Source organism: Apodemus sylvaticus, chromosome 1 (genome assembly GCF_947179515.1).
Source record: "Apodemus sylvaticus chromosome 1, mApoSyl1.1, whole genome shotgun sequence".
NCBI lineage: Eukaryota > Metazoa > Chordata > Mammalia > Rodentia > Muridae > Apodemus > Apodemus sylvaticus.
In genome coordinates, this window is record NC_067472.1 from 153,314,762 (window position 1) to 153,333,918 (window position 19,157).

At 42.1% G+C, this 19,157-nt stretch overlaps 10 non-coding genes across 10 annotated transcripts; all 10 read left to right on the forward strand.

Annotated features, from left to right (window-relative positions):
* The first annotated feature begins 1,526 nt into the window (after positions 1-1,526).
* On the forward strand, positions 1,527-1,605 carry LOC127676858 (small nucleolar RNA SNORD115). Its single transcript, XR_007976269.1, has one exon. It is a non-coding gene; the product is annotated as a small nucleolar RNA SNORD115 (small nucleolar RNA).
* A 1,759-nt stretch (positions 1,606-3,364) lies between these two features.
* Positions 3,365-3,443, forward strand: LOC127676859 (small nucleolar RNA SNORD115). The gene has a single exon (XR_007976270.1). It is a non-coding gene; the product is annotated as a small nucleolar RNA SNORD115 (small nucleolar RNA).
* Positions 3,444-5,199: 1,756 nt separating this feature from the next.
* On the forward strand, positions 5,200-5,278 carry LOC127676860 (small nucleolar RNA SNORD115). The gene has a single exon (XR_007976271.1). It is a non-coding gene; the product is annotated as a small nucleolar RNA SNORD115 (small nucleolar RNA).
* A 1,759-nt stretch (positions 5,279-7,037) lies between these two features.
* On the forward strand, positions 7,038-7,116 carry LOC127676861 (small nucleolar RNA SNORD115). The gene has a single exon (XR_007976272.1). It is a non-coding gene; the product is annotated as a small nucleolar RNA SNORD115 (small nucleolar RNA).
* Positions 7,117-8,872: 1,756 nt separating this feature from the next.
* LOC127676862 (small nucleolar RNA SNORD115) lies at positions 8,873-8,951 on the forward strand. The gene has a single exon (XR_007976273.1). It is a non-coding gene; the product is annotated as a small nucleolar RNA SNORD115 (small nucleolar RNA).
* Positions 8,952-10,709: 1,758 nt separating this feature from the next.
* LOC127676863 (small nucleolar RNA SNORD115) lies at positions 10,710-10,788 on the forward strand. The gene has a single exon (XR_007976274.1). It is a non-coding gene; the product is annotated as a small nucleolar RNA SNORD115 (small nucleolar RNA).
* A 1,756-nt stretch (positions 10,789-12,544) lies between these two features.
* Positions 12,545-12,623, forward strand: LOC127676864 (small nucleolar RNA SNORD115). The gene has a single exon (XR_007976275.1). It is a non-coding gene; the product is annotated as a small nucleolar RNA SNORD115 (small nucleolar RNA).
* A 1,759-nt stretch (positions 12,624-14,382) lies between these two features.
* LOC127676865 (small nucleolar RNA SNORD115) lies at positions 14,383-14,461 on the forward strand. The gene has a single exon (XR_007976276.1). It is a non-coding gene; the product is annotated as a small nucleolar RNA SNORD115 (small nucleolar RNA).
* A 1,756-nt stretch (positions 14,462-16,217) lies between these two features.
* Positions 16,218-16,296, forward strand: LOC127676866 (small nucleolar RNA SNORD115). The gene has a single exon (XR_007976277.1). It is a non-coding gene; the product is annotated as a small nucleolar RNA SNORD115 (small nucleolar RNA).
* Positions 16,297-18,055: 1,759 nt separating this feature from the next.
* Positions 18,056-18,134, forward strand: LOC127676867 (small nucleolar RNA SNORD115). The gene has a single exon (XR_007976278.1). It is a non-coding gene; the product is annotated as a small nucleolar RNA SNORD115 (small nucleolar RNA).
* Positions 18,135-19,157: the final 1,023 nt, after the last annotated feature.

Below are 19,157 nucleotides of genomic sequence, written 5' to 3' on the forward strand. Positions count from 1 at the left end.
TCTTTTGCAGTCATCTGCCATGCCCTCTGGGATGCCAGAAAATCACAGGTAACAGGTAAATGGAAGTTTCCTGACTCATTCCTTCACTTATAAAAGACATGTCCGTAAGAGCATGGACTCAAATTCTCACTCATTCTCCAGTTTTACATTGTAGGAAAAATTTAAGCATGCATAGAAAAGAGTGTAATTCTGAGTAAGGACCACCCTGGACACAAAATGATTAAGAGAAGTAAAATAATTTTTGAAAAACCCAATAATATTTCACACATAATCATGAGCTGTGTCTCATGTGTAGAGGAGGATGACACATACCCAAATTTGTAGTCTTCACCAATGTTTTCTATATGGTGGCCTTGAATCATCACCCATATCCATTGCTTTGTAGAATTCTCTTTTCACATGACACTAGAGGCACTGAGTACAGAGCTTTGCCTTATTGTTGAATGAAAGACATATAGTCCAGTCTGTGATCAACACTACTGCTGGTGTCCACATGAATTGCTCCTAAATGGCACACCTTTCAGCAATATAGGTAAAACTATCACGCAACAGGGAAGTTGCCTTTATTTAAAAGTTGTAGCTCTCTTCCTCAACTCTGGTCCTTTTTCTTACCAAATTTCCTCCCCAAACATCATTTCTACTCTGACTACAGGTCAGTGTAGAATCACCCAGAAGCTTGAGCTAATTTTCTGAGGTCGTATCAGGGCAATCTTTGTGTTGTTGAACCTAATGCCACTGTGACTCATGACAACATTGCTGGAAAGTTCCTTGCAACCTTGGGAACCTGTGTTAACTGACATGGAAATCCATTAAACCTTATCACAAATAGACCTATTGCAGTCCAAATTCCCTGTCCCCTGGGAATCTGTAAATCCCATAATTTTAGTAAGAGCATTTCCCAGTGATTGCAAGTATGCAAGATAGACATTGAGGGGGGAGGATATGATCCCGGAACCTTGATTATGGAATACACGTGTCTCTTTCTTTAGACTCGAGATCCTGTAATGACCTTTTGTAGACCTATCCTTAGGATTCAGGGGCTTCAACCTGAGAGCTGTCCCCTATGCATAGTTACATGAAAGTGATTCGTTGTGAGGAGATTGCTTCCACAAGAAGCAGTAAGTCTTCGTGTGAAATGAGTGGAACTCTGTGCCATATTACCTCATAAAGTGAAAGTCATGAAAACTTGTGGTACAGGCAGTGGTAGGAATCTTAGATTCAGCTTCACGGGGGTGCCACTGTGAAGGTATTATTCATGTAGAGATTTCCTACAATTTCTCTGAGGTTTAAGTTTCATGTATAGGAGTGTCAACCAGGGGTTTGACCAATTGCTCTTTCCTCCTCTAGAGAAATCATTCAACAAACTTTCCAGGCAGGAACCCCTTGCCTCCTTTGAAGAGCTTTCTACCCTGCAAACTTACCCACTTACCTGTGACCATTCTCAACGCCGAGAAAGTGTTCCTTAGCCAGGTAAGGATGTGGATAGCAGATATAAAAGCAGAAATAGCTACTGTCTCTCTACATCTGGGTCTATGATGACAGCCCAATGTCATGAAGAGAGGTGATGACATAAAAATCATGCTCAATAGGATTACGCTGAGGCCCAACCAGGTTTACAGAGTTCAAAGCCGTGGTCCTCTTACTATTTGGGGATCACTTGGGGACCTTTCCTGAGGTCCTCAGAGGCGCTTTTCCTGTTTCTGATGAAAGCAAACCTGGACACTCATGGTGAAGCTTGGTTGGCTAGCAGTGCAGGCCAACAAGCACCGAGTGTAGCATTCTATTTTCGTGCAAGTGTGCGAGGACTACACATTGCTGATGACCATTTCTTTCTACTCTTTTGCAGTCATCTGCCATGCCTTCTTGGAAGCCAGAGAATCACAGATCACAGGTAAGTGGAAGTTTCCTGACTCATTCCTTCCCTTAGAAAAGACATGTCCCTAAGAGCATGGACTCAAATTCTCACTCATTCTCCAGTTTTACATTGTAGGAAAAATTTAAGCATGCATAGAAAAGAGAGTTTAATTCTGAGTAAGGACCTCCATGGACACAAAATGATTAAGAGAAGTAAAATAATTTCTGAAAAACCCAATAATATTTCACACATCATCATGAGCTGTGTCTCAAGTGTAGCGGAGGATGACACATACCCAAATGTGTAGTCTCCACCAATGTTTTCTATATGGTTGCCAGGAAACATCACCCATATCCATTGCTTTGTACAATTCTCTTTTCCCATGACACTAGAGACACTGAGTACAGAGCTTTGCCTTATTGTTGAATGAAAGACATATAGTCCAGTCTGTGATCTACACTACTGCTGGTGTCCACATGAATTGCTCCCAATTGGCACACCTTTCAGCAATATAGGAAAAACTATCACGCAACAGGGAAGTTGCCTTTATTTAAAAGTTGTAGCTCACTTCCTCAACTATGGTCCCTTTTCTTACCAAATTTCCTCCCCAAACATCATTTCTACTCTGACTACAGGTCAGTGTAGAATCATCCAGAAGCTTGAGCTAATTTTCTGAGGTGGTATCAGGGGAATCTTTGTGTTGTTGAACCTAATGCCACTGTGACTCATGACAACATTGCTGGCAAGTTCCTTGCAACATTGGGAACCTGTGTTAATTGACTTGTAAATCCATTAAACCTTATCACAAATGGACCTATTGCAGTCCAAATTCCCTGTCCCCTGGGAATATGTAAACTCCATAATTTTAGTAAGAGCATTTCCCAGTGATTGCAAGTATGCAAGATAGACATTGAGGGGGGAGGATATGATCCCGGAACCTTGAATATGGAATACACGTGTCTCTTTCTTTAGACTCGAGATCCTGTAATGACCTTTTGTAGACCTATCCTTAGGATTCAGGGGCTTCAACCTGAGAGTTGTCCCCTACGCATAAATACATGAAAGTGATACGTTGTGAGGAGATTGCTTCCACAAGAAGCAGTAAGTCTTCGTGTGAAATGAGTGGAACTCTGTACCATTTTTACCTCATAAAGTGAAAGCCATGAAAATTTGTGGTACAGGCAGTGGTAGGAATCTTAGAGTCAGTTTCCCGGGGGTGCCACTGTGAAGGTATTACTCATGTAGAGATTTCCTACAATTCCTCTGAGGTTTAAGTTTCATGTATAGGAGTGTCAACCAGGGGTTTGACAGCTTGCTCTTTCCTCCTCTAGAGTAATTATTCAAAAAACTTTCCAGGCAGGGACCCCTTGCCTCCTTTGAAGAGCTTTCTACTCGGCAAACCTACCCACATACCTGTGACCAACTCAACGCCGAGAAAGTGTTCTGTAGCCAGGTAAGGATGTGGATAGCAGATATAAAAGCACATATAGCTACTTACTCTCTACTCCTGGGTCTATGATGACAGCCCAATGTCATGAAGAGAGGTGATGACATAAAAATCATGCTCAATAGGATTACGCTGAGGCCCAACCAGGTTACAGAGTTCAAAGCCCTGGTCCTTTTACTATTTGGGGATCACTTGGGGACCTTTCATGAGGTCCTCAGAGGCACTTTTCCTGATTCTGATGAGAGCAAACCTGGACACTCATAGTGACGCTTGGTTGGATAGCAGTGCAGGCCAACAAGCACCGAGTGTAGCATTCTATTTTTGTGCAACTGTGCGAGGACAACACATTGCTGATGACCATTTCTTTCTACTCTTTTGCAGTCATCTGCCATGCCCTCTGGGATGCCAGAAAATCACAGGTCACAGGTAAGTGGAAGTTTCCTGACTCATTCCTTCACTTATAAAAGACATGTCCGTAAGAGCATGGACTCAAATTCTCACTCATTCTCCAGTTTTACATTGTAGGAAAAATTTAAGCATGCATAGAAAAGAGTTTAATTCTGAGTAAGGACCACCCTGGACACAAAATGATTAAGAGAAGTAAAATAATTTTTGAAAAACCCAATAATATTTCACACATAATCATGAGCTGTGTCTCATGTGTAGAGGAGGATGACTCATACCCAAATTTGTAGTCTCCACCAATATTTTCTATATGGTGGCCTTGAATCATCACCCATATCCATTGCTTTGTAGAATTCTCTTTTCACATGACACTAGAGGCACTGAGTACAGAGCTTTGCCTTATTGTTGAATGAAAGACATATAGTCCAGTCTGTGATCAACACTACTGCTGGTGTCCACATGAATTGCTCCCAATTGGCACACCTTTCAGCAATATAGGTAAAACTATCACGCAACAGGGAAGTTGCCTTTATTTAAAAGTTGTAGCTCTCTTCCTCAACTCTGGTCCCTTTTCTTACCAAATTTCCTCCCCAAACATCATTTCTACTCTGACTACAGGTCAGTGTAGAATCACCCAGAAGCTTGAGCTAATTTTCTGAGGTGGTATCAGGGCAATCTTTGTGTTGTTGAACCTAATGCCACTGTGACTCATGACAACATTGCTGGAAAGTTCCTTGCAACCTTGGGAACCTGTGTTAACTGACATGGAAATCCATTAAACCTTATCACAAATGGACCTATTGCAGTCCAAATTCCCTGTCCCCTGGGAATCTGTAAATCCCATAATTTTACTAAGAGCATTCCCCAGTGATTGCAAGTATGCAAGATAGACCTTGAGGGGGGAGGATATGATCCCGGAAACTTGATTATGGAATACACGTGTCTCTTTCTTTAGACTCATGATCCTGTAATGACCTTTTGTAGACCTATCCTTAGGATTCAGGGGCTTCAACCTGAGAGCTGTCCCCTATGCATAGTTACATGAAAGTGATTCGTTGTGAGGAGATTGCTTCCACAAGAAGCAGTAAGTCTTCGTGTGAAATGAGTGGAACTCTGTGCCATATTACCTCATAAAGTGAAAGTCATGAAAACTTGTGGTACAGGCAGTGGTAGGAATCTTAGAGTCAGCTTCACGGGGGTGCCACTGTGAAGGTATTATTCATGTAGAGATTTCCTACAATTTTTCTGAGGTTTAAGTTTCATGTATAGGAGTGTCAACCAGGGGTTTGACCACTTGCTCTTTCCTCCTCTAGAGAAATCATTCAACAAACTTTCCAGGCAGGAACCCCTTGCCTCCTTTGAAGAGCTTTCTACCCTGCAAACTTACCCACTTACCTGTGACCATTCTCAACGCCGAGAAAGTGTTCCTTAGCCAGGTAAGGATGTGGATAGCAGATATAAAAGCAGAAATAGCTACTGTCTCTCTACATCTGGGTCTATGATGACAGCCCAATGTCATGAAGAGAGGTGATGACATAAAAATCATGCTCAATAGGATTACGCTGAGGCCCAACCAGGTTTACAGAGTTCAAAGCCGTGGTCCTCTTACTATTTGGGGATCACTTGGGGACGTTTCCTGAGGTCCTCAGAGGCGCTTTTCCTGTTTCTGATGAAAGCAAACCTGGACACTCATGGTGAAGCTTGGTTGGCTAGCAGTGCAGGCCAACAAGCACCGAGTGTAGCATTCTATTTTCGTGCAAGTGTGCGAGGACTACACATTGCTGATGACCATTTCTTTCTACTCTTTTGCAGTCATCTGCCATGCCTTCTTGGAAGCCAGAGAATCACAGATCACAGGTAAGTGGAAGTTTCCTGACTCATTCCTTCCCTTAGAAAAGACATGTCCCTAAGAGCATGGACTCAAATTCTCACTCATTCTCCAGTTTTACATTGTAGGAAAAATTTAAGCATGCATAGAAAAGAGAGTTTAATTCTGAGTAAGGACCTCCCTGGACACAAAATGATTAAGAGAAGTAAAATAATTTCTGAAAAACCCAATAATATTTCACACATCATCATGAGCTGTGTCTCATGTGTAGCGGAGGATGACACATACCCAAATTTGTAGTCTCCACCAATGTTTTCTATATGGTTGCCAGGAATCATCACCCATATCCATTGCTTTGTACAATTCTCTTTTCCCATGACACTAGAGACACTGAGTACAGAGCTTTGCCTTATTGTTGAATGAAAGACATATAGTCCAGTCTGTGATCTACACTACTGCTGGTGTCCACATCAATTGGTCCCAATTGGCACACCTTTCAGCAATATAGGAAAAACTATCACGCAACAGGGAAGTTGCCTTTATTTAAAAGTTGTAGCTCACTTCCTCAACTATGGTCTTTTTTCTTACCAAATTTCCTCCCCAAACATCATTTCTACTCTGACTACAGGTCAGTGTAGAAGAATCCAGAAGCTTGAGCAAATTTTCTGAGGTGGTATCAGGGCAATCTTTGTGTTGTTGAACCTAATGCCACTGTGACTCATGACAACATTGCTGGCAAGTTCCTTGCAACATTGGGAACCTGTGTTAATTGACTTGTAAATCCATTAAACCTTATCACAAATGGACCTATTGCAGTCCAAATTCCCTGTCCCCTGGGAATATGTAAATTCCATAATTTTAGTAAGAGCATTTCCCAGTGATTGCAAGTATGCAAGATAGACATTGAGGGGGGAGGATATGATCCCGGAACCTTGAATATGGAATACACGTGTCTCTTTCTTTAGACTGGAGATCCTGTAATGACCTTTTGTAGACCTATCCTTAGGATTCAGGGGCTTCAACCTGAGAGTTGTCCCCTATGCATAAATACATGAAAGTGATACGTTGTGAGGAGATTGCTTCCACAAGAAGCAGTAAGTCTTCGTGTGAAATGAGTGGAACTCTGTACCATTTTTACCTCATAAAGTGAAAGCCATGAAAATTTGTGGTACAGGCAGTGGTAGGAATCTTAGAGTCAGTTTCCCGGGGGTGCCACTGTGAAGGTATTATTCATGTAGAGATTTCCTACAATTCCTCTGAGGTTTAAGTTTCATGTATAGGAGTGTCAACCAGGGGTTTGACAGCTTGCTCTTTCCTCCTCTAGAGAAATTATTCAAAAAACTTTCCAGGCAGGGACCCCTTGCCTCCTTTGAAGAGCTTTCTACTCTGCAAACCTACCCACATACCTGAGACCAACTCAACGCCGAGAAAGTGTTCTGTAGCCAGGTAAGGATGTGGATAGCAGATATAAAAGCACAAATAGCTACTTTCTCTCTACTCCTGGGTCTATGATGACAGCCCAATGTCATGAAGAGAGGTGATGACATAAAAATCATGCTCAATAGGATTACGCTGAGGCCCAACCAGGTTACAGAGTTCAAAGCCGTGGTCCTTTTACTATTTGGGGATCACTTGGGGACCTTTCATGAGGTCCTCAGAGGCACTTTTCCTGATTCTGATGAGAGCAAACCTGGACACTCATAGTGACGCTTGGTTGGATAGCAGTGCAGGCCAACAAGCACCGAGTGTAGCATTCTATTTTTGTGCAACTGTGCGAGGACAACACATTGCTGATGACCATTTCTTTCTACTCTTTTGCAGTCATCTGCCATGCCCTCTGGGATGCCAGAAAATCACAGGTCACAGGTAAGTGGAAGTTTCCTGACTCATTCCTTCACTTATAAAAGACATGTCCGTAAGAGCATGGACTCAAATTCTCACTCATTCTCCAGTTTTACATTGTAGGAAAAATTTAAGCATGCATAGAAAAGAGTTTAATTCTGAGTAAGGACCACCCTGGACACAAAATGATTAAGAGAAGTAAAATAATTTTTGAAAAACCCAATAATATTTCACACATAATCATGAGCTGTGTCTCATGTGTAGAGGAGGATGACACATACCCAAATTTGTAGTCTCCACCAATGTTTTCTATATGGTGGCCTTGAATCATCACCCATATCCATTGCTTTGTAGAATTCTCTTTTCACATGACACTAGAGGCACTGAGTACAGAGCTTTGCCTTAATGTTGAATGAAAGACACATAGTCCAGTCTGTGATCAACACTACTGCTGGTGTCCACATGAATTGCTCCCAATTGGCACACCTTTCAGCAATATAGGTAAAACTATCACGCAACAGGAATGTTGCCTTTATTTAAAAGTTGTAGCTCTCTTCCTCAACTCTGGTCCCTTTTCTTACCAAATTTCCTCCCCAAACATCATTTCTACTCTGACTACACGTCAGTGTAGAATCACCCAGAAGCTTGAGCTAATTTTCTGAGGTGGTATCAGGGCAATCTTTGTGTTGTTGAACCTAATGCCACTGTGACTCATGACAACATTGCTGGAAAGTTCCTTGCAACCTTGGGAACCTGTGTTAACTGACATGGAAATCCATTAAACCTTATCACAAATGGACCTATTGCAGTCCAAATTCCCTGTCCCCTGGGAATCTGTAAATCCCATAATTTTACTAAGAGCATTCCCCAGTGATTGCAAGTATGCAAGATAGACCTTGAGGGGGGAGGATATGATCCCGGAAACTTGATTATGGAATACACGTGTCGCTTTCTTTAGACTCGAGATCCTGTAATGACCTTTTGTAGACCTATCCTTAGGATTCAGGGGCTTCAACCTGAGAGCTGTCCCCTATGCATAGTTACATGAAAGTGATTCGTTGTGAGGAGATTGCTTCCACAAGAAGCAGTAAGTCTTCGTGTGAAATGAGTGGAACTCTGTGCCATATTACCTCATAAAGTGAAAGTCATGAAAACTTGTGGTACAGGCAGTGGTAGGAATCTTAGAGTCAGCTTCACGGGGGTGCCACTGTGAAGGTATTATTCATGTAGAGATTTCCTACAATTTTTCTGAGGTTTAAGTTTCATGTATAGGAGTGTCAACCAGGGGTTTGACCACTTGCTCTTTCCTCCTCTAGAGAAATCATTCAACAAACTTTCCAGGCAGGAACCCCTTGCCTCCTTTGAAGAGCTTTCTACCCTGCAAACTTACCCACTTACCTGTGACCATTCTCAACGCCGAGAAAGTGTTCCTTAGCCAGGTAAGGATGTGGATAGCAGATATAAAAGCAGAAATAGCTACTGTCTCTCTACATCTGGGTCTATGATGACAGCCCAATGTCATGAAGAGAGGTGATGACATAAAAATCATGCTCAATAGGATTACGCTGAGGCCCAACCAGGTTTACAGAGTTCAAAGCCGTGGTCCTCTTACTATTTGGGGATCACTTGGGGACGTTTCCTGAGGTCCTCAGAGGCGCTTTTCCTGTTTCTGATGAAAGCAAACCTGGACACTCATGGTGAAGCTTGGTTGGCTAGCAGTGCAGGCCAACAAGCACCGAGTGTAGCATTCTATTTTCGTGCAAGTGTGCGAGGACTACACATTGCTGATGACCATTTCTTTCTACTCTTTTGCAGTCATCTGCCATGCCTTCTTGGAAGCCAGAGAATCACAGATCACAGGTAAGTGGAAGTTTCCTGACTCATTCCTTCCCTTAGAAAAGACATGTCCCTAAGAGCATGGACTCAAATTCTCACTCATTCTCCAGTTTTACATTGTAGGAAAAATTTAAGCATGCATAGAAAAGAGAGTTTAATTCTGAGTAAGGACCTCCCTGGACACAAAATGATTAAGAGAAGTAAAATAATTTCTGAAAAACCCAATAATATTTCACACATCATCATGAGCTGTGTCTCATGTGTAGTGGAGGATGACACATACCCAAATTTGTAGTCTCCACCAATGTTTTCTATATGGTTGCCAGGAATCATCACCCATATCCATTGCTTTGTACAATTCTCTTTTCCCATGACACTAGAGACACTGAGTACAGAGCTTTGCCTTATTGTTGAATGAAAGACATATAGTCCAGTCTGTGATCTACACTACTGCTGGTGTCCACATCAATTGGTCCCAATTGGCACACCTTTCAGCAATATAGGAAAAACTATCACGCAACAGGGAAGTTGCCTTTATTTAAAAGTTGTAGCTCACTTCCTCAACTATGGTCTTTTTTCTTACCAAATTTCCTCCCCAAACATCATTTCTACTCTGACTACAGGTCAGTGTAGAAGAATCCAGAAGCTTGAGCAAATTTTCTGAGGTGGTATCAGGGCAATCTTTGTGTTGTTGAACCTAATGCCACTGTGACTCATGACAACATTGCTGGCAAGTTCCTTGCAACATTGGGAACCTGTGTTAATTGACTTGTAAATCCATTAAACCTTATCACAAATGGACCTATTGCAGTCCAAATTCCCTGTCCCCTGGGAATATGTAAATTCCATAATTTTAGTAAGAGCATTTCCCAGTGATTGCAAGTATGCAAGATAGACATTGAGGGGGGAGGATATGATCCCGGAACCTTGAATATGGAATACACGTGTCTCTTTCTTTAGACTGGAGATCCTGTAATGACCTTTTGTAGACCTATCCTTAGGATTCAGGGGCTTCAACCTGAGAGTTGTCCCCTATGCATAAATACATGAAAGTGATACGTTGTGAGGAGATTGCTTCCACAAGAAGCAGTAAGTCTTCGTGTGAAATGAGTGGAACTCTGTACCATTTTTACCTCATAAAGTGAAAGCCATGAAAATTTGTGGTACAGGCAGTGGTAGGAATCTTAGAGTCAGTTTCCCGGGGGTGCCACTGTGAAGGTATTATTCATGTAGAGATTTCCTACAATTCTCTGAGGTTTAAGTTTCATGTATAGGAGTGTCAACCAGGGGTTTGACAGCTTGCTCTTTCCTCCTCTAGAGAAATTATTCAAAAAACTTTCCAGGCAGGGACCCCTTGCCTCCTTTGAAGAGCTTTCTACTCTGCAAACCTACCCACATATCTGAGACCAACTCAACGCCGAGAAAGTGTTCTGTAGCCAGGTAAGGATGTGGATAGCAGATATAAAAGCACAAATAGCTACTTTCTCTCTACTCCTGGGTCTATGATGACAGCCCAATGTCATGAAGAGAGGTGATGACATAAAAATCATGCTCAATAGGATTACGCTGAGGCCCAACCAGGTTACAGAGTTCAAAGCCGTGGTCCTTTTACTATTTGGGGATCACTTGGGGACCTTTCATGAGGTCCTCAGAGGCACTTTTCCTGATTCTGATGAGAGCAAACCTGGACACTCATAGTGACGCTTGGTTGGATAGCAGTGCAGGCCAACAAGCACCGAGTGTAGCATTCTATTTTTGTGCAACTGTGCGAGGACAACACATTGCTGATGACCATTTCTTTCTACTCTTTTGCAGTCATCTGCCATGCCCTCTGGGATGCCAGAAAATCACAGGTCACAGGTAAGTGGAAGTTTCCTGACTCATTCCTTCACTTATAAAAGACATGTCCGTAAGAGCATGGACTCAAATTCTCACTCATTCTCCAGTTTTACATTGTAGGAAAAATTTAAGCATGCATAGAAAAGAGTTTAATTCTGAGTAAGGACCACCCTGGACACAAAATGATTAAGAGAAGTAAAATAATTTTTGAAAAACCCAATAATATTTCACACATAATCATGAGCTGTGTCTCATGTGTAGAGGAGGATGACACATACCCAAATTTGTAGTCTCCACCAATGTTTTCTATATGGTGGCCTTGAATCATCACCCATGTCCATTGCTTTGTAGAATTCTCTTTTCACATGACACTAGAGGCACTGAGTACAGAGCTTTGCGTTATTGTTGAATGAAAGACACATAGTCCAGTCTGTGATCAACACTACTGCTGGTGTCCACATGAATTGCTCCCAATTGGCACACCTTTCAGCAATATAGGTAAAACTATCACGCAACAGGAATGTTGCCTTTATTTAAAAGTTGTAGCTCTCTTCCTCAACTCTGGTCCCTTTTCTTACCAAATTTCCTCCCCAAACATCATTTCTACTCTGACTACAGGTCAGTGTAGAATCACCCAGAAGCTTGAGCTAATTTTCTGAGGTGGTATCAGGGCAATCTTTGTGTTGTTGAACCTAATGCCACTGTGACTCATGACAACATTGCTGGAAAGTTCCTTGCAACCTTGGGAACCTGTGTTAACTGACATGGAAATCCATTAAACCTTATCACAAATGGACCTATTGCAGTCCAAATTCCCTGTCCCCTGGGAATCTGTAAATCCCATAATTTTAGTAAGAGCATTTCCCAGTGATTGCAAGTATGCAAGATAGTCCTTGAGTGGGGAGGATATGAACCCGGAACCTTGATTATGGAATACACGTGTCTCTTTCTTTAGACTCGAGATCCTGTAATGACCTTTTGTAGACCTATCCTTAGGATTCAGGGGCTTCAACCTGAGAGCTGTCCCCTATGCATAGTTACATGAAAGTGATTCGTTGTGAGGAGATTGCTTCCACAAGAAGCAGTAAGTCTTCGTGTGAAATGAGTGGAACTCTGTGCCATATTACCTCATAAAGTGAAAGTCATGAAAACTTGTGGTACAGGCAGTGGTAGGAATCTTAGAGTCAGCTTCACGGGGGTGCCACTGTGAAGGTATTATTCATGTAGAGATTTCCTACAATTTCTCTGAGGTTTAAGTTTCATGTATAGGAGTGTCAACCAGGGGTTTGACCACTTGCTCTTTCCTCCTCTAGAGAAATCATTCAACAAACTTTCCAGGCAGGAACCCCTTGCCTCCTTTGAAGAGCTTTCTACCCTGCAAACTTACCCACTTACCTGTGACCATTTTCAACGCCGAGAAAGTGTTCCTTAGCCAGGTAAGGATGTGGATAGCAGATATAAAAGCAGAAATAGCTACTGTCTCTCTACATCTGGGTCTATGATGACAGCCCAATGTCATGAAGAGAGGTGATGACATAAAAATCATGCTCAATAGGATTACGCTGAGGCCCAACCAGGTTTACAGAGTTCAAAGCCGTGGTCCTCTTACTATTTGGGGATCACTTGGGGACCTTTCCTGAGGTCCTCAGAGGCGCTTTTCCTGTTTCTGATGAAAGCAAACCTGGACACTCATGGTGAAACTTGGTTGGCTAGCAGTGCAGGCCAACAAGCACCGAGTGTAGCATTCTATTTTCGTCCAAGTGTGCGAGGACTACACATTGCTGATGACCATTTCTTTCTACTCTTTTGCAGTCATCTGCCATGACTTCTTGGAAGCCAGAGAATCACAGATCACAGGTAAGTGGAAGTTTCCTGACTCATTCCTTCCCTTAGAAAAGACATGTCCCTAAGAGCATGGACTCAAATTCTCACTCATTCTCCAGTTTTACATTGTAGGAAAAATTTAAGCATGCATAGAAAAGAGAGTTTAATTCTGAGTAAGGACCTCCCTGGACACAAAATGATTAAGAGAAGTAAAATAATTTCTGAAAAACCCAATAATATTTCACACATCATCATGAGCTGTGTCTCATGTGTAGCAGAGGATGACACATACCCAAATTTGTAGTCTCTACCAATGTTTTCTATATGGTTGCCAGGAATCATCACCCATATCCATTGCTTTGTACAATTCTCTTTTCCCATGACACTAGAGACACTGAGTACAAAGCTTTGCCTTATTGTTGAATGAAAGACATATAGTCCAGTCTGTGATCTACACTACTGCTGGTGTCCACATGAATTGGTCCCAATTGGCACACCTTTCAGCAATATAGGAAAAACTATCACGCAACAGGGAAGTTGCCTTTATTTAAAAGTTGTAGCTCACTTCCTCAACTATGGTCCCTTTTCTTACCAAATTTCCTCCCCAAACATCATTTCTACTCTGACTACAGGTCAGTGTAGAAGAATCCAGAAGCTTGAGCAAATTTTCTGAGGTGGTATCAGGGCAATCTTTGTGTTGTTGAACCTAATGCCACTGTGACTCATGACAACATTGCTGGCAAGTTCCTTGCAACATTGGGAACCTGTGTTAATTGACTTGTAAATCCATTAAACCTTATCACAAATGGACCTATTGCAGTCCAAATTCCCTGTCCCCTGGGAATATGTAAATTCCATAATTTTAGTATGAGCATTTCCCAGTGATTGCAAGTATGCAAGATAGACATTGAGGGGGGAGGATATGATCCCGGAACCTTGAATATGGAATACACGTGTCTCTTTCTTTAGACTCGAGATCCTGTAATGACCTTTTGTAGACCTATCCTTAGGATTCAGGGGCTTCAACCTGAGAGTTGTCCCCTACGCATAAATACATGAAAGTGATACGTTGTGAGGAGATTGCTTCCACAAGAAGCAGTAAGTCTTCGTGTGAAATGAGTGGACCTCTGTACCATTTTTACCTCATAAAGTGAAAGCCATGAAAATTTGTGGTACAGGCAGTGGTAGGAATCTTAGAGTCAGTTTCCCGGGGGTGCCACTGTGAAGGTATTACTCATGTAGAGATTTCCTACAATTCCTCTGAGGTTTAAGTTTCATGTATAGGAGTGTCAACCAGGGGTTTGACAGCTTGCTCTTTCCTCCTCTAGAGTAATTATTCAAAAAACTTTCCAGGCAGGGACCCCTTGCCTCCTTTGAAGAGCTTTCTACTCTGCAAACCTACCCACATACCTGTGACCAACTCAACGCCGAGAAAGTGTTCTGTAGCCAGGTAAGGATGTGGATAGCAGATATAAAAGCACAAATAGCTACTTTCTCTCTACTCCTGGGTCTATGATGACAGCCCAATGTCATGAAGAGAGGTGATGACATAAAAATCATGCTCAATAGGATTACGCTGAGGCCCAACCAGGTTACAGAGTTCAAAGTCGTGGTCCTTTTACTATTTGGGGATCACTTGGGGACCTTTCATGAGGTCCTCAGAGGCACTTTTCCTGATTCTGATGAGAGCAAACCTGGACACTCATAGTGACGCTTGGTTGGATAGCAGTGCAGGCCAACAAGCACCGAGTGTAGCATTCTATTTTTGTGCAACTGTGCGAGGACAACACATTGCTGATGACCATTTCTTTCTACTCTTTTGCAGTCATCTGCCATGCCCTCTGGGATGCCAGAAAATCACAGGTCACAGGTAAGTGGAAGTTTCCTGACTCATTCCTTCACTTATAAAAGACATGTCCGTAAGAGCATGGACTCAAATTCTCACTCATTCTCCAGTTTTACATTGTAGGAAAAATTTAAGCATGCATAGAAAAGAGTTTAATTCTGAGTAAGGACCACCCTGGACACAAAATGATTAAGAGAAGTAAAATAATTTTTGAAAAACCCAATAATATTTCACACATAATCATGAGCTGTGTCTCATGTGTAGAGGAGGATGACTCATACCCAAATTTGTAGTCTCCACCAATATTTTCTATATGGTGGCCTTGAATCATCACCCATATCCATTGCTTTGTAGAATTCTCTTTTCACATGACACTAGAGGCACTGAGTACAGAGCTTTGCCTTATTGTTGAATGAAAGACATATAGTCCAGTCTGTGATCAACACTACTGCTGGTGTCCACATGAATTGCTCCCAATTGGCACACCTTTCAGCAATATAGATAAAACTATCACGCAACAGGGAAGTTGCCTTTATTTAAAAGTTGTAGCTCTCTTCCTCAACTCTGGTCCCTTTTCTTACCAAATTTCCTCCCCAAACATCATTTCTACTCTGACTACACGTCAGTGTAGAATCACCCAGAAGCTTGACCTAATTTTCTGAGGTCGTATCAGGGCAATCTTTGTGTTGTTGAACCTAATGCCACTGTGACTCATGACAACATTGCTGGAAAGTTCCTTGCAACCTTGGGAACCTGTGTTAACTGACATGGAAATCCATTAAACCTTATCACAAATAGACCTATTGCAGTCCAAATTCCCTGTCCCCTGGGAATCTGTAAATCCCATAATTTTAGTAAGAGCATTTCCCAGTGATTGCAAGTATGCAAGATAGACCTTGAGGGGGGAGGATATGATCCCGGAACCTTGATTATGGAATACACGTGTCTCTTTCTTTAGACTCGAGATCCTGTAATGACCTTTTGTAGACCTATCCTTAGGATTCAGGGGCTTCAACCTGAGAGCTGTCCCCTATGCATAGTTACATGAAAGTGATTCGTTGTGAGGAGATTGCTTCCACAAGAAGCAGTAAGTCTTCGTGTGAAATGAGTGGAACTCTGTGCCATATTACCTCATAAAGTGAAAGTCATGAAAACTTGTGGTACAGGCAGTGGTAGGAATCTTAGAGTCAGCTTCACGGGGGTGCCACTGTGAAGGTATTATTCATGTAGAGATTTCCTACAATTTTTCTGAGGTTTAAGTTTCATGTATAGGAGTGTCAACCAGGGGTTTGACCACTTGCTCTTTCCTCCTCTAGAGAAATCATTCAACAAACTTTCCAGGCAGGAACCCCTTGCCTCCTTTGAAGAGCTTTCTACCCTGCAAACTTACCCACTTACCTGTGACCATTCTCAACGCCGAGAAAGTGTTCCTTAGCCAGGTAAGGATGTGGATAGCAGATATAAAAGCAGAAATAGCTACTGTCTCTCTACATCTGGGTCTATGATGACAGCCCAATGTCATGAAGAGAGGTGATGACATAAAAATCATGCTCAATAGGATTACGCTGAGGCCCAACCAGGTTTACAGAGTTCAAAGCCGTGGTCCTCTTACTATTTGGGGATGACTTGGGGACGTTTCCTGAGGTCCTCAGAGGCGCTTTTCCTGTTTCTGATGAAAGCAAACCTGGACACTCATGGTGAAGCTTGGTTGGCTAGCAGTGCAGGCCAACAAGCACCGAGTGTAGCATTCTATTTTCGTGCAAGTGTGCGAGGACTACACATTGCTGATGACCATTTCTTTCTACTCTTTTGCAGTCATCTGCCATGCCTTCTTGGAAGCCAGAGAATCACAGATCACAGGTAAGTGGAAGTTTCCTGACTCATTCCTTCCCTTAGAAAAGACATGTCCCTAAGAGCATGGACTCAAATTCTCACTCATTCTCCAGTTTTACATTGTAGGAAAAATTTAAGCATGCATAGAAAAGAGAGTTTAATTCTGAGTAAGGACCTCCCTGGACACAAAATGATTAAGAGAAGTAAAATAATTTCTGAAAAACCCAATAATATTTCACACATCATCATGAGCTGTGTCTCATGTGTAGCGGAGGATGACACATACCCAAATTTGTAGTCTCCACCAATGTTTTCTATATGGTTGCCAGGAATCATCACCCATATCCATTGCTTTGTACAATTCTCTTTTCCCATGACACTAGAGACACTGAGTACAGAGCTTTGCCTTATTGTTGAATGAAAGACATATAGTCCAGTCTGTGATCTACACTACTGCTGGTGTCCACATGAATTGGTCCCAATTGGCACACCTTTCAGCAATATAGGAAAAACTATCACGCAACAGGGAAGTTGCCTTTATTTAAAAGTTGTAGCTCACTTCCTCAACTATGGTCTTTTTTCTTATCAAATTTCCTCCCCAAACATCATTTCTACTCTGACTACAGGTCAGTGTAGAAGAATCCAGAAGCTTGAGCAAATTTTCTGAGGTGGTATCAGGGCAATCTTTGTGTTGTTGAACCTAATGCCACTGTGACTCATGACAACATTGCTGGCAAGTTCCTTGCAACATTGGGAACCTGTGTTAATTGACTTGTAAATCCATTAAACCTTATCACAAATGGACCTATTGCAGTCCAAATTCCCTGTCCCCTGGGAATATGTAAATTCCATAATTTTAGTAAGAGCATTTCCCAGTGATTGCAAGTATGCAAGATAGACATTGAGGGGGGAGGATATGATCCCGGAACCTTGAATATGGAATACACGTGTCTCTTTCTTTAGACTCGAGATCCTGTAATGACCTTTTGTAGACCTATCCTTAGGATTCAGGGGCTTCAACCTGAGAGTTGTCCCCTACGCATAAATACATGAAAGTGATACGTTGTGAGGAGATTGCTTCCACAAGAAGCAGTAAGTCTTCGTGTGAAATGAGTGGAACTCTGTACCATTTTTACCTCATAAAGTGAAAGCCATGAAAATTTGTGGTACAGGCAGTGGTAGGAATCTTAGAGTCAGTTTCCCGGGGGTGCCACTGTGAAGGTATTATTCATGTAGAGATTTCCTACAATTCCTCTGAGGTTTAAGTTTCATGTAATGGAGTGTCAACCAGGGGTTTGACAGCTTGCTCTTTCCTCCTCTAGAGAAATTATTCAAAAAACTTTCCAGGCAGGGACCCCTTGCCTCCTTTGAAGAGCTTTCTACTCTGCAAACCTACCCACATACCTGAGACCAACTCAACGCCGAGAAAGTGTTCTGTAGCCAGGTAAGGATGTGGATAGCAGATATAAAAGCACAAATAGCTACTTTCTCTTTACTCCTGGGTCTATGATGACAGCCCAATGTCATGAAGAGAGGTGATGACATAAAAATCATGCTCAATAGGATTACGCTGAGGCCCAACCAGGTTACAGAGTTCAAAGCCGTGGTCCTTTTACTATTTGGGGATCACTTGGGGACCTTTCATGAGGTCCTCAGAGGCACTTTTCCTGATTCTGATGAGAGCAAACCTGGACACTCATAGTGACGCTTGGTTGGATAGCAGTGCAGGCCAACAAGCACCGAGTGTAGCATTCTATTTTTGTGCAACTGTGCGAGGACAACACATTGCTGATGACCATTTCTTTCTACTCTTTTGCAGTCATCTGCCATGCCCTCTGGGATGCCAGAAAATCACAGGTCACAGGTAAGTGGAAGTTTCCTGACTCATTCCTTCACTTATAAAAGACATGTCCGTAAGAGCATGGACTCAAATTCTCACTCATTCTCCAGTTTTACATTGTAGGAAAAATTTAAGCATGCATAGAAAAGAGTTTAATTCTGAGTAAGGACCACCCTGGACACAAAATGATTAAGAGAAGTAAAATAATTTTTGAAAAACCCAATAATATTTCACACATAATCATGAGCTGTGTCTCATGTGTAGAGGAGGATGACACATACCCAAATTTGTAGTCTCCACCAATGTTTTCTATATGGTGGCCTTGAATCATCACCCATATCCATTGCTTTGTAGAATTCTCTTTTCACATGACACTAGAGGCACTGAGTACAGAGCTTTGCCTTATTGTTGAATGAAAGACACATAGTCCAGTCTGTGATCAACACTACTGCTGGTGTCCACATGAATTGCTCCCAATTGGCACACCTTTCAGCAATATAGGTAAAACTATCACGCAACAGGAATGTTGCCTTTATTTAAAAGTTGTAGCTCTCTTCCTCAACTCTGGTCCCTTTTCTTACCAAATTTCCTCCCCAAACATCATTTCTACTCTGACTACACGTCAGTGTAGAATCACCCAGAAGCTTGAGCTAATTTTCTGAGGTGGTATCAGGGCAATCTTTGTGTTGCTGAACCTAATGCCACTGTGACTCATGACAACATTGCTGGAAAGTTCCTTGCAACCTTGGGAACCTGTGTTAA